At 38.7% G+C, this 13,865-nt stretch overlaps 1 long non-coding RNA gene across 6 annotated transcripts in view; it reads right to left on the bottom strand.

Moving 5' to 3' along the window:
• The window catches only part of LOC135309228 (uncharacterized), a 217,214-nt gene that overhangs the window by 195,225 nt on the left and 8,124 nt on the right, over nt 1–13,865 (bottom strand). For all 6 annotated transcript variants that reach the window (XR_010369519.1, XR_010369518.1, XR_010369521.1 and 3 more), the window contains exon 3: nt 9,007–9,094. This is a non-coding gene — a long non-coding RNA (uncharacterized LOC135309228). The remainder of the gene's footprint in view (nt 1–9,006; nt 9,095–13,865) is intronic.

The raw sequence follows: 13,865 nt of genomic DNA, 5'->3' as shown, positions 1-13,865 counted from the left end.
GGAATTCCTGTTTCTCCCCCAAAGCCAGCACTCACATACCCACAGTGCCTTAGGAGCAAGCCCAATTCCCTGCAGGTGGCCTCTCCTTCAGGAGCACAGAGGGAGGAGGGTCTGTGTCCCTCCTCAGAGGCAGAACTGAATTCACTGCCAGAAGGAAAGCAGCACGTGCAGGATCGGTGGTTTGGTAGCAACCAGGACATCCCAACATTACAGGGCTTGTGAATTTGTCACAGCACTGAGCTGATGTTTCCAGACTGTCTGGAGACTCAGGCTGGTAGCACAGCACCAGTTATAAGATTAGGTCCAAAGTGGGAAAATCCACTTAATTTTGAGATGTTCTTCATGCCTCCTTTCAGAGGAAGAAGAGTTCTTTCAAATGCACCAAACACTGTGCCCAGCCATGACATTTCTGTAAAGGTTGCAGGAGTACAAACAAGAGCTGGACTCAGCAGCTGCCTGTCATCTATGCCAGTTCTGGATGCCAGCATAGAAGACTGATTTTAAATTGCATGATGTGGTACATTTAAAATGTACATCAAAAACCTGCATTTATACAGGCTGGATTCATCCCTAATTTTATAAGTACATCGTGTCACATTTTCCAGGCAGCTTAACCTTTTGAAACTACTACCTATTAGTGGGCCAAAACCATCTTTTAGCTTTAGAAGGGGTTTAAATTCAAAATATACTTGGCACTTCTGTTTCAAGTAAAGATTAAAAGCTGGTAAAAAAGAGTCTCACACTGAGCTAAACCCACCCCAGAATGGTGTTATAAATATGCAGAGGCTACAGGGAATAAAAACAAAAAAAGACCTTTCTTTCTGCAAAGAAATCTTCTTCCTTCTCAGGATCAAATATGATTCAAGAGAAAATGGTGAAAATTATAAAAAATTACACAGAATGAGAGTCTGGAGCAAAATATAGAAATATTCTCCAGTAATATGTAAGAGAACAAGGAAATAAGCATACATTTATAGTTCTAGATTGAGACACCCAAGTTAATCTCTGAATACTGACCAAGGTGACCATACTCAAGGTCTGAGTGAAGACATTGAACTGCAGTGAGACTGAGGAATGGATACTGAACCCAAAGGGAAAGTAAAGCTTGATGTTCTCAATTTCAACATATCCAACAGTCACCATTAATAAAGTCTGATGGCGTGATTTCTCTAACTAACCTAATTCAGGCTTGAAAAGAGAAAATACACTGTGTGTGCTTTAAAAGGTTGAACTGAGTCATTGGGAACTACAAATTCATGACTATGACCTCAGTAGTTTGTGAGTCTTTAGAACACACCTTGAAAGGTTTGATTTAATGCATATATAATGCAGGTAAATGGATATAAACAGGATGGTCCTGTACAGTGACCAGAAGAGCTTTTACTTGTATATTTTTTCAAGAGAGAAAATAGAAAGGGGAAAAAAAAAAAGAAAGAAAAAGAAGAAAAAAGGAAACCAGAACAAGGCTCTAGCCATATTTGCAGGCAAATGAGCATATGCAAGTGGAAGCCTGAGCCCTGGTGTTTTCTGTAATATTCCATGTGCAGCTGTGAATGCTTGCACTAATGCCAGTTAATCTGCAGAGCTATGGGCTGAGGGCAGGCAGTGTTGGCCACAGCACTGGAGTCATCTACTACTCTTCAAACACTGAAACCCAATCCTTCACATCCTCCTGGGCTCCACCAGGAGGGAGCAGATGGAGCCTCGCTAAGCTGCTCATTCAAACACAAATGCATAATAAGGCAGTAAACATTAGGGGTTTGACACAATACCAAAGCAGAGGAGCAGCAAGAGTTTTGCTAAAAGTGCTTCTCACTTAAACCCTTCTCTGATGCTTCCAGTAGAGTGAGAGTTCATGGCTTAAACCAGGACTAGCAGCATACAATTAAATCTGAGTAAACTGTGTTTATATTAAAAAACAATTAAAACTAAAGAAAAGACCCTTTGCAATGCCAGTGCAGTCTGATTCTGCTTTTATGTGATGCACCAATTTCAAGAAACTCTGCAATTTTTTGTTTGCGTCCTTGCAATTAAAGCTCATCCCTGACATCTGCACTAAGAGGATGCCTTTCAGCTTGCTTTTTGTTTGGTTTTTTGGGGTTTTTTTTGAAAGGTCTGACAATTTTCTCCTTCTTTCCTGCTCCAGATGAAATATGGATTTTTTTTTTTTCTCTTTCTAATAGTCAAAGTTTAGAGAACAAATAAAATGAGGATGAAAAGTTCTTCTTGCTCAGCTTTTTAATTTAAAGGTTTTTCTACTTTATTTTTCTTTCTTCTCTCGTAAACTCATTAAAATATCAGGGTCAGTAGTAAATGTGCTATTCAGGTACCTCTTTTTCCTGAAACCATGGCAGAAACCATCCATCCCTTTAGGATGAACAAGCTGAAAGAAGACTTTCTGTTGTTCTCTTTCCCATGACTGAAGTGAAATTGCTTGCTCACTGCATATAACTTCATTTTTAAGGAGTTTTCTTAATAAATGCAAAGTAGGATTCAGACTACACAGTAAGATAGAGTGGACAGAAAAGGATAAGGGATCCACAAGAAGAATAAACCCAAAAAGAGTTTTCTCCTACTTTCTGGATATCTTATTCTAATTCTGACATCCTTCCTCCTCACAAAGCAATTCTGACTGCAAACCTTTCCAAACCATCTCTTTGGAGTTGAGGGACATTTTCACACCATTTTGTGATGTGATACATTCCAGCCACTCACATGTGGCCTTACTGTTTTGTCAGGATGCATTCCTGTCTCATTTTACTGCACCTTGAGGATAATATTTGCTGCAATACTGTTGGGCAAAGAAGAGAATGTGAAGCAAAGTCTTGATTCTGAATTCCCTGACCAATCTTGTCATTCAAATAGAAATAAAGAGTATGGAATAAATCCAAAGAGGAGAAGGAGAACAGAGTTTTCTGTGCTTATTCAAAGGATAATGATGTCCTAGGGGAGACAATAAAAGAAAATGAAATTGTATGAAGGACACCTCCAGTACATCTAGTAAACCTTGTAGGAAAGCATAACAACAAAATCAATAATAAAAAACTATTTGTGAGGATGCTAAATAAAGCAAGCTAGGAACAAGACCTTTGAAATGCATATATTATAAACTGAGTTCTAATACTTCAAAATAATTATCCCCAACCCAGGTTCAGATTCAATAAGAATATTTATCCACTGCTTTCCTCTTCTTTTGTGCATCCTGACTTCCTATAAATGATCAGGGAAAAAGGAACACAGCAAAGCTCTTCAGCACAGTGCACACCAGGTACTGTTCTGCTCAAAACAATGCCTGCATTTGCCCAAAAGTTGTGTGAGTGTTTAAGGAAGATCTTCCATGTGCTGGTTTGTTCTGCATGGATGGTTACTCCTGTAAAACCTTGTTAATTTTTATGCAAGAAGAACAGCAAAATGAAAGTGCAGAATACGAGTCTCGTGCTGCACTGTTTCTAAATATACTGGCTACACAAAGTCCAGCAGCATCCCAAATCCAACCTTTTGTAGCAGGTATAACAGTGTATTTTATATATTCTCCTCATTTTAAAGAGATAATCATATTTTCATCTGATTGTAACAATTAGCTCTTTGTGCAGAAAGTAAGAACAATGAAAATAGTCTAAATAGAATTTGGAAAGAGTGGGATAAAGTCACTGAGTGAACCGGATTAATGCTTGACAGAATGGCAAGAAGGAAACTACAGGTTTGCTGTAAAATATATGTATTAAAAAGAAAAAACACCAACAAAGCAACCAGAATACACACATACTTCTAACCCAATACTTCAGCACATAAAATAACTTATATTCATTAAAGATCACAATACACCCCTCTCAGTTTTAAGAGACAAGTTCCTAAATACTTATGCAGTGCTTTGAACTCCCAAAGCCTTTTAATTGAAGGAGACCTGCACACTTCAGCAGTACTTAAATGTCTTCAGGTAATCCAAAATTCATCTGAAAGTTCAAAGAGATTCATTTATAGAGTATTGGCATTTCAAGTGACCAACTCTTAACCTGTCAAATGATATATCTTAAAATCCACAGCAAAAATCTCTTTTTAGAACTTTGGTCTGGTCATGCATTGCAGTTTATCAATAGCAGTAAAGCTTGGCAAACACAGAGGCTGTGGCTGAAGTTCATGTCAATATAGCACAAGGTCCAGGAAAGACTTGCTGTCTCACTAAAAGCTTTTCTAAAGATTTAACTAGAAAAATGCTAATGCTATTGTAAGATTTCTCTGCACTGCACCCACATTCACCCTGCAAGAGCTTCCCTCACATGGTCACAGATATTAAACATAAATGTAAGTAATGAATATGAAACAAAAAGTCCTTTTGCACTACTGCAATGAGCACAGCATTTACACTTCAGGAACTGCTGAATGATAACAATCATAACTCTGAAATTATTTACTGCAAAATTTGGGCCACTAAAATAACTCTAGATATGCAATTCTCAAGTACAGGAAAAGTTCAAGGAGAAAAACCCTTAGTGCTTATTCTTGCATCATATGTTATAAATTAAAAATTAGCTGTATCCAAGTCTTAGAACATTTAATAATTACATTTCCATCTTCTATTTTTCCCTTGAGGTGTGCTTCATTACACAGGTGCACAACTGAGTAGGGATGCTCTGACTGACCTCTCCATTCTCTTAAAAGTCCAAGATGAATTCCCACTTACTATAAATGATCAAAGTTTTATGGACTAATGACAGTTTAAAATACTTTTTTCCCCCACTTTTACTGCAGTCCTGTCATTAAGACTAACAATCTAAAGTAACTAAGAGAATGAGTAAGCAAGATGATTTACACAGATGATAGTGCAATGGTAAGAAGTGGGGAAAGTTCCTCTCTGATTTTTTTTTGTAGCTGACGCATTAAAAAGATTTACACCAAGGTCTTTAAGTGAAAAGAGAGCATTGCCAAAGAGGTCTGGCAAGCTCTTCTATCAATAAAATACTCTGCCCCATAAATTTAACCAAACTCTCAGCTTAAAACCTGATTAGCACTACAAGAGCTTGCCTTGTTACCAGAGAAGCCCACCAGCCCAGTATCCACAGGGTCTGATAAAAACCAGACAAGAGAGCAACACTTCTACAAAATTTTCACCACCATGGCACCTCTTATACCTTCTATTTTCCCAGGATGCCACATACAAAAGCTGAGGAAATATTTAGCATGAGAAAGCACAGGCTCTAATACAGAACAAAGTCATATTGAAATGACCTAGGGCTGGGCACAGCAGTAAAAATGTGTACGTTTCTGTACTTGGCTGATCTGTACCTTTAGAGCAGGACTTACAAGAATCATGGCATAGGGTTCAACTTCTTTCACAATGTTCTTCAGTAAGAGGTCAATTTAGAACAAGCTTGTATCTTTTTCATAATCCAACTCCTACTATTTTTGTTCATCAGAAACAGCCTGAATCAGATCTGAGTTTAGGTGTAGGGCAGGTTCAGATCAAGGCTTAATTTTATGACTGTACCAGTACATGCATTTGACATTTGAAAGCAGCAGTATTTGATATAATTCACAACAAAATTTCAAGACAAAATCACAGAAAGAAAACATGAGGCTTGCTGTTCCTCCGTATAACAGAACATTATTTGTTTGGTGCTAAAAATGGGTTTAAGGTTGTAAGCCATGACTGTTTTGACAGTCCTTGCTTCCAGATCAGCTGTTCCTGGCATTTCCATCAACTATCAACTTGGATTGCAGCCCATCGAGATCTAGAAAACAGGTGCCATCCAGTTTTGGACTTCACCCAAAAAGAGTAGGGAAGATACTCGTATGTCCTCACCCTCACCCTGAAAGTCTGAATAAAATTATAAACTTTATATAGGGAACTCCAACAGTTGGATCCTAGCAGGAAGAAAAGCAAGAGGCCAAAGGAGTGGAAAAGCAAAAGGGTCTTTTTATATCACAGAAGTGCAGGCATCTTTGCTGAGGTTGTCCTCATGCAGACATCTCTGAGGCAAATTCTTTAACCCCCAAACAGATACAAACAAATACATAGAAATCCACTCAGATGGAAGCCAGGTTTGCCTTCTGACCAGTCCACATGTCCTGTGCAATTCTACTCTGAAACTGAATCAGGACACAGCCTTGGATAACTGGTCTATCACAGTAGTGCTGAGTTTCTATGGGAAAGTTTGATAAGCAGATGGATATCATTCAGGAATTGTTGTGCTCCTTCAGCCAAACAAGGGTGGAAGAGAAAGCCACCAAAAAGGGAGGAACCTTCCATAACCAACACCTTTCCCAGCTCACTGCTGTGATTTGGCAGTCTACAGGCAGCCAGAAGTGTCAGGAATTTAAACAATTCTGGTTACACAAAGGTTACAAACCTTGCTGGCAGCATTGACAAACACAGAAAGAGGCAGATCCCACTCCTGTTTCTGCTTAGCCTTTCCTCAACCAAACTTTGAACATTTGCAGGTCCAATTTCCAATTATCCAGATTTCACCCAGGTCTCAGACTACATACTGGGCACTATCAACACCCAGTTGTAAAGTAGTGTCACAAAATCCAGGTATTAGCATGGTAAAATAACACCAAAAAATTAATAGGGAGCCAAGATGCATCAAAGGAAGGTCAGCCTACAAGCCTTATTCCTAATCTTTAATCTGCATCAAAGAATTTACTCCTCTATCCAACTACAGATACTATCTGTGGCTGTCTAAAATACAGTTAGTATTTGTAATAGTATTCTGATTGAGATAAGGAAAAAAACACTGAAGGTTACTCATGAAAGTGCTTTCCAGGGTTCCTCATTGGTCAGAATTATAAATTTTAGCAAATAAATTCACTGTTTCAAATTATAGGAGAACCTGTGCCAGCATTGCATGTATTCATTCAAAAACATACATTCACATGTGCATGGGAAGTTCCAAAAAATGGATATGTCCTAAACAAGAAACAGAACAGAATGTGACCTTCATGGCAACAAATATTCAAGTGAACACAGAGATTTTAAGCTGTTTTAAGAAAATGTTTGTTTCACATTTACCAATTTGGAGAGGGATTCCTCTTCTGCAAATGCAACTGCATCAGCTCTCCAGTGGCAGATGGCAGGAGTGATATAAACAGGATGATTTTACTTTCTGGTCAACATGCACTTGTCAGGATTTTTTTATAGGTTCCTTTTTCATTGAAATGTATTTCTTCATTCACATACAAAATATTTAGGAAAAAGCAGGAAACTCTCATAGAAGCACAGCATCTTCCCTCCCACTGCCTGCCTTAGCATCTTGTACAGCAGCCTGGGAAACCAAAACAGGTCATGCACTGAAAACCAGTTTTCAGAATACTTCATTAAAGGCACTGAAGAGTGCTTGCTGCTTTCATGTTCTCCCCAGATGATGTGTTGACTGCATATCACAGATGCAAGCCCTCATTCCTTGCAGACCTGCTCCCAAGAGAGAGTTAAAAGTGGGAAGACACATTATTCATCCAAGTACGAGAAGTTAAAAACGTTCAGAGGGGATTACAAATGTCATTTTTCCCACTGAATCTCTTCCACACTAAGTCGTGTTGGCTGCACACATTCTCACAACTGTCCCCTTTGCACAACTGTAGAACTATCTCAATCTCAAGTATCTCCCTTTAGGGAAATGCAGAATATTTCTCTTGTTTTCAGTGCGTTGGGAAAAACATGAAATTTATTCATAAAGAATTTATTTCTTCTCACCCATATTTTTATTCTCACATGAACTACAACTTTTACATCCTGAATATATAGGAGTTGTGCAGAATTGTGATTTATAGCACTTGTTTCCCTCACTTTCATTGTAGTCTTTTTCACTCCAAACAATTTTTTGTTTTGTTTTGTTCCACTTTGTATTTTAGTTACTGGGTTTTCTCCTGCAGTGTATGAATTCAAGGAAGTTATGGAGTTCTGACACTATTTGTTGCAGAGGCCTGTTGTCAGTAGATGGCAGCATGTGGCTGCTTAGCACACAGACTGCCAAAATTCCTACAGGAGAAACAAACTCCCAGGCAGAAACAGCTGGTTCTTTGTAAACCCCTATTCCTTCATACCTTTCCCAGCAAAACACTGCAGTCATGTCTCTTATAAAATCCTTCAGGGCCTGAGTCAAACTGTAAAGCTTTCTGTGATTCTGGGTTTGGTGTTTGGTTGAGAATTTTTTTTTCCTCAAACAAAAGTCCAGCAGAAATTAAAAGATTTCTGTAAAGCAGAGATAATCTAGACAAAGTATCTTGGTACAGATACTCAGAAAGGTTTGCAAACGTTTGGAATTCCAGCCCTGTATCTGAAGTTCAAGGCATCAGTTCTAGCAACAAAACCAATTCTTGTGTCCCTGCCTCTTCACAGTTCTTGACTACACAGGGTACTTTCCTGCTATCAAGCAATACACACACATATATATTTTCTCTCTTTCCTACCTGTATAAAATGATGCAGCAGTGTATCCAGGAGTATACACCTAACAAAATTTAATATAATGAATTCCAAAATTTCACTTCTCTCTCAACAGCTTTTCATATGATAATTTAAATGGAAACAATTCCCAAGTTAGTATCATGTACATATTTCATTCATTCCAAATTCCTAATTTTTTACATTCCCAAAACCAAAATGGGCTTCAGAAAATGTACACAGCTATTTGCACTTGCAATCTAGTTTGTTTCTCCAAGTAAGTTATTATATTAAATGCTGTGGGCAACATAAAAAAGTGTATTTCTGTACACAAGGTTTATTTCAATTTACCTGATGTGGTTTTTTCAGGTTTGCAAGTTTAGGGTGTATTTATAACAGAGTTTTCACAGTGGATAGAAAGCTCCTCTGTCCTACCTTTCACTTTCTGACAATATAGAAGCTTAACAGTGTATTTTTCTGAAATTTTTATAAAAATGCTAAGAGTCAACAAACAGTTCATGCATCTCCTATGTCGTGCTGGTTCTACAACCAGAACTACTTGGTCATTTCAAAATAAATGCTAAAGAAACAAGAACTTATTTTACGTTGCTGGTGTGTTTTTCTTACCTGACATGATTTCATTAGCCTTATTCTGTCCCTCAGAAACAGCTAAAATTGCACTTTTTCCTCATTGCAAGCAGGAGCTGCTTCAGCACTGTGGGGAAAGAAAACCCTATTGTCAAACAACATAGTGCTTTTAAATTACAACATATCTCACAATTGATCTTAATAAAACAAGGCCTCAGAAGGGCACGTGAGAGCTCACAGATGTTTTTAAAGACGTGTTTTGAGCCTGTGAGGGTAGTGGCCATGGCTCCCACGCCAGAGGCAGGATACTGGAGGGCACAGCACTGATGGAAGCACTGCCTGTGAATCCTGTGCTTGAGCCACAGGCTCCTTCAAGCCTCTGAGCTCTGGGAGAGATCAGGGCCTCTCCCCACCCAGTCCTGCTGCCCCAGGACTCCCAGGGTCTGTCAAGAGGAGCATGTGCTTCCCCAAGCTTCCCCTGACAGCTCCTCAGGTTATTTAATCTCCAAAGGTCCATCTGTCAAGGAACAGAAGTTGAAACCAGCTGCTCATCCATGGAGAGCATCACTTTGTATTAGGCAATTATTGCCACAGACGATCTCAAAAAATCCAAATTTCAATATGCCTTTGAAATTTGGTGTGCTTTGAGTTGCAACAGATGAACTGCAAAGGCTGCAAAAATCCTTTGTATTGCTAAGCAGTATTAATGGAGTAAAATGATGCTGGGATTTAAATATCCCAGGGTAATGACAATTAAAATGGCATCAATTATAGCAAAGAATGACAGTAAAAGTCTGCATCAACCTAAACCTGTAAATAGAGGGAAACACAGGACATTTTCCACTTCTCCAGTTTCTAATGCTGCTGCATTATATCCTACCTGCAACTATTGCTCGGCAGTTTCTGAGCACACCTTATAGGCAACATGGCAACTGACAATACAATTATTTATGTCTTTGATAATTTTCCCATCCTCTGATTTCTTTTTTATGACCTCTTTTTCCTTATTACTTTACCATTAATCTCTATTTCCTCCCTGACTTCTCTCTCCAGGTGTATTCTCCTGTATTTCTTCAGATCTTAATAAATTTGATGTATAACACTGGGGAGAGGGAAGGATCTTCCCTGAAGCAGCATTTAACAAAGATAAGGTTAAAAGAGGGGCAACAGGATCTAATGTCATTATATATTTAAATAGTGCTAATAGTGCATGAGCAGGCATGCCAGAATTCACCAGCTGTCCCCAAAGGTACAAGCCAGCTTTCTGCCTCCTCACATCATAGCCCAGTTTAACCTCTGCTGGAACATATCTCAGCACAAATAGATTGCAAAACCTCCTTCCCTACAACCAGTCTAATTTATCTGCCTTCAGAAATGTTCAAAGTTTCTCTGTAGTATTAGAAATTCAAAGATTACACTCAAAGTTAAGGAAAATTAACACAGCAGAAGTTTAATAGTAGAGTTAAAGCAGAGTGGATAAAGTAGCATAACAGAAGTTTCTTCACAGGTATCTATATTTATATGGAAGATATATGTGTATATTTGTATATATAATCTAAATATTATATATATAGATATATATACACATATATCTATATAATAAAAGTTATATAGAAATAATATTTTCTGTATGGACAAATTATGATACCATCAAAATAAGCAGAATTTGGCATAAATTTGAATGGGAATTTATGCATGGGAAAGAGTCCTGGACACAGAAACATGCAAGAAATTGAGGCACAATTTAGCAGAGGCAATAATATAATTGTGCTGTGTCCAGCTAAAAGAACAGCCATTGAGTTGTAGGTAATGATATCTGATCTAGACAGTTTCAAATGTTTAGGCTAATTGGCACCTAAATGCAGCTAGAAAAAAACAGATCAAACTTTATGAGGAGTCATATTCTCACTCTCTGACCTCACTACTAAGAAGCAAATATAGGACCTACAAATGAGAATTAATTTCTAGAGAAGTGTGTGAGTAGGAAGAATATATTTAATTTTGGCAATGTTCATATGGATGTGCAACTTCTAGTGTTTGCAATCAGCTTTTTCAGGCTACAACATGTAACACTTTTCTTGATTGAGCCTGTGTCTGGAAAGGATTTAGTCCTGTCTTGAATACCCTTCTGAGACAAAATGCTCTCTGGCAGCCTGCTTTGCCTGTATCTCCCAGTTTTCCTTCAGACCTTCAGCAAAAAAAAGTTTGTTATCAAAAAAAAAATCACTTAAATTCTAAATTCAGAGAAGCTGGTGTTTAGTTAGGGCTTTTTCCATCCATGACAAATTATATGACTGCTCACTTATAAGCACCTTTTAGCTCCAGAGCCCTTATAATTTGATTAGGTTAATAACATATATTGTGTATCACACCTTCAGTGAGCTTCCATAGTCGTGCCAGATGCCATCAGTGGAACATTTTAGCAATGAAGTTCCTTCAGTTCAGCAACCCAAACACAGTAGTGAGTGCTGGCCTGATGAAGTCTCTGTTACAGACACAGAAACCTCAGGCAAGATTTGGCTTCGGAAAATTGTTGGAAACCCGGTTTGTGTGGCAGTGCTGGAGGTGGAAATGCACTTTACACTCCATACACTCTATAGCCAACACTATCACTGCTAGAAGGTTAAAGCTGCTCCACATCAAGAACAAAATACTTCACTCTTCTGTTTAAGCCCTCATAATTTTACTGTTAAAAAATGTCACAGGTTTCACCCAGTCTTTCATAGGGTATATTTTCTGACATTGCCTGCATTGGGCAGCCCTTGTCCTTATGCAAGTTACTGTACTTACAAAACTATTTCATTTAACTGTTTATAAAACAACTTCTCAGTAACTGTTTATAAAACAACTTCTCAGTTCTTACACTGCCAGAAAAGTTTCAATTATAGCATCTGTCCCTCTTGTACTTCCCCTGCATTCACCAATGCTTTGGAAATGAAGCCACGTCTCAAAAATCAGGCCTGGATTACAAAGAGGTAGTGCAGCTGCAGAAGCCAGCAGTGCTGCACTGGGCTTCAAAAGCACCAAAGATTATTTTTAATAACCTGGCCTCATCTTGAAGGAGAAGTAGGAATTAAAAAGGAGGAAAAAAAGATGAGGCATGAGATAATCGGCTTAGATAAAGCAAAGGCATGATTTGATCAGTGTGCTCTGCAGTCAAATTATTGGGTATATAACACTCACACCCTGGGTCACTTTAGGCAGCTTCTAACAGGCACAAAGAGATTCAGGAAGCAGAGGACACACCATGTAAAAGTACAAACCAGTTCATTACTGTCCAATACACAAAAACAACTGCTAGGAGTAATGAGCTACCCATCCAACCCTTGAGAAGTTCACTGCTCCAGAGATGAGTCCAGATGACTGCTCCAAACAACATTTGCCAGCCAGGAGGATCATGTGAGGAGGCTTTTCTCTATTTGTCCTTGGGACAGGTTGAACCTTGATGCTGCAAAGCTGCCATCTTAGCTCTTATTTTCTTCTTAGAACTGTGTATTTTTCCATGTTTTTTTTTTCCTTTTGAATCCTTGAGCTGCCAATTATGCCCTTCTCACCAACCTTATCTCTGCAGTTTCACCTTGTTTCTTTGCACAGCTCTATTCTGTGTAGGCTTTTCCAGCTCTTGCCATCAGGTTAGCAGGTTTCTCAGAAGTCTGAGCTGGGGTTGCACAAACATTGCTGCATCCTGGATCACAGACAACTGAACCACTGGGACCAGGTTACAGGGACAACAGGCTACTCTGGAAAACTATTGACATTCTCTTAGGAAGAGCCATTGCTTTCATTGTCGGATCACGTTGCTGCGAGGAAGCAGAGAGCAGCAACACACACTTCATAAAATAAAAGAACCTCTTTGCATCTCATTCAACTCTGACACAGCAGTGAGAGCAGCAGAGGATTCACACAAAAGCAGTCAGAAGTACATAACAGACCTCTTCATTTGCACTAAGAAGTTAAGCAACAATAAGCCTACTTAGGCCTGCAGATGGTTCAGTGCCTATAATGCTTGGCTTGGGTTTTAATGCAGAAATATCAAAAGCTGTTAGTGGCAATGCTGAATGACCTCCTGCCTACAGTCAGTGATTTGCTTTTAATACTGAACACGATCTGCAGAGTGACTGATCATATTTTGAGTCTCATTAGGCAGTCACAAATAGAAGGGAAGAGGCACTAGCTAACTCTCTCTGCCCTGATGAGCAATAGCAGGATACAGCACTGCCAGCCCTCACAGATAAGAACCTGCACACTCTGGGGATGCAGCAGCAAGAAAAGTTTGGTGTGTGCAAACAGCCTAGGCAACATGTGCCAGATGTGACACTGCAGGAAAAGCACAGGAAATAAAAAAGTCATCATGGATGTAACAACCTCATCTGTGGCACTCTGGCTCTCTTGTGAGATGAAGAAATTTCCATATCCTAGCAGGCAATCACATCTAACTGCATGACCCCGCTGCTTTGTTCAGTTGAACAGCTAAATAAGTGTTTTCCATCTTTTCTCAGATTGAAAGCTCTTAATATGTCACAATATTCCAATACTATAAATGTAAGTCAACTTATAAAAAGTATGTTATCCAAACTATTCTTCTTAACCCCTGAAAAGAAATCCATAAATGTCTGGACAGCAGGTCAGACAAAGAGAGCAGACATAAGTCTCCTCACTATAACTATTTTTTCTCTTTTTCATGTCCCAGCACCCATCTACTCCTTATAGTAAGGGTTGTCTTGCAAAATTTATTCTGTTAAGCACTTGTATCAATTGATTTTATCCTGAATATTGGTTATCATAGAAAATTAACCATGGTAAGTTTCTAGAAAACTGTTACAAATGCTGTCAGCTTGTGGAAATTGCAATTACTAAACAAGGATCCCTGGTAACTTCAAAGCTTTTGGACATAACTT

Source organism: Passer domesticus, chromosome 10 (assembly GCF_036417665.1).
Source record: "Passer domesticus isolate bPasDom1 chromosome 10, bPasDom1.hap1, whole genome shotgun sequence".
Lineage (NCBI taxonomy): Eukaryota > Metazoa > Chordata > Aves > Passeriformes > Passeridae > Passer > Passer domesticus.
This window is presented reverse-complemented; position numbering and strand designations above follow the sequence as displayed.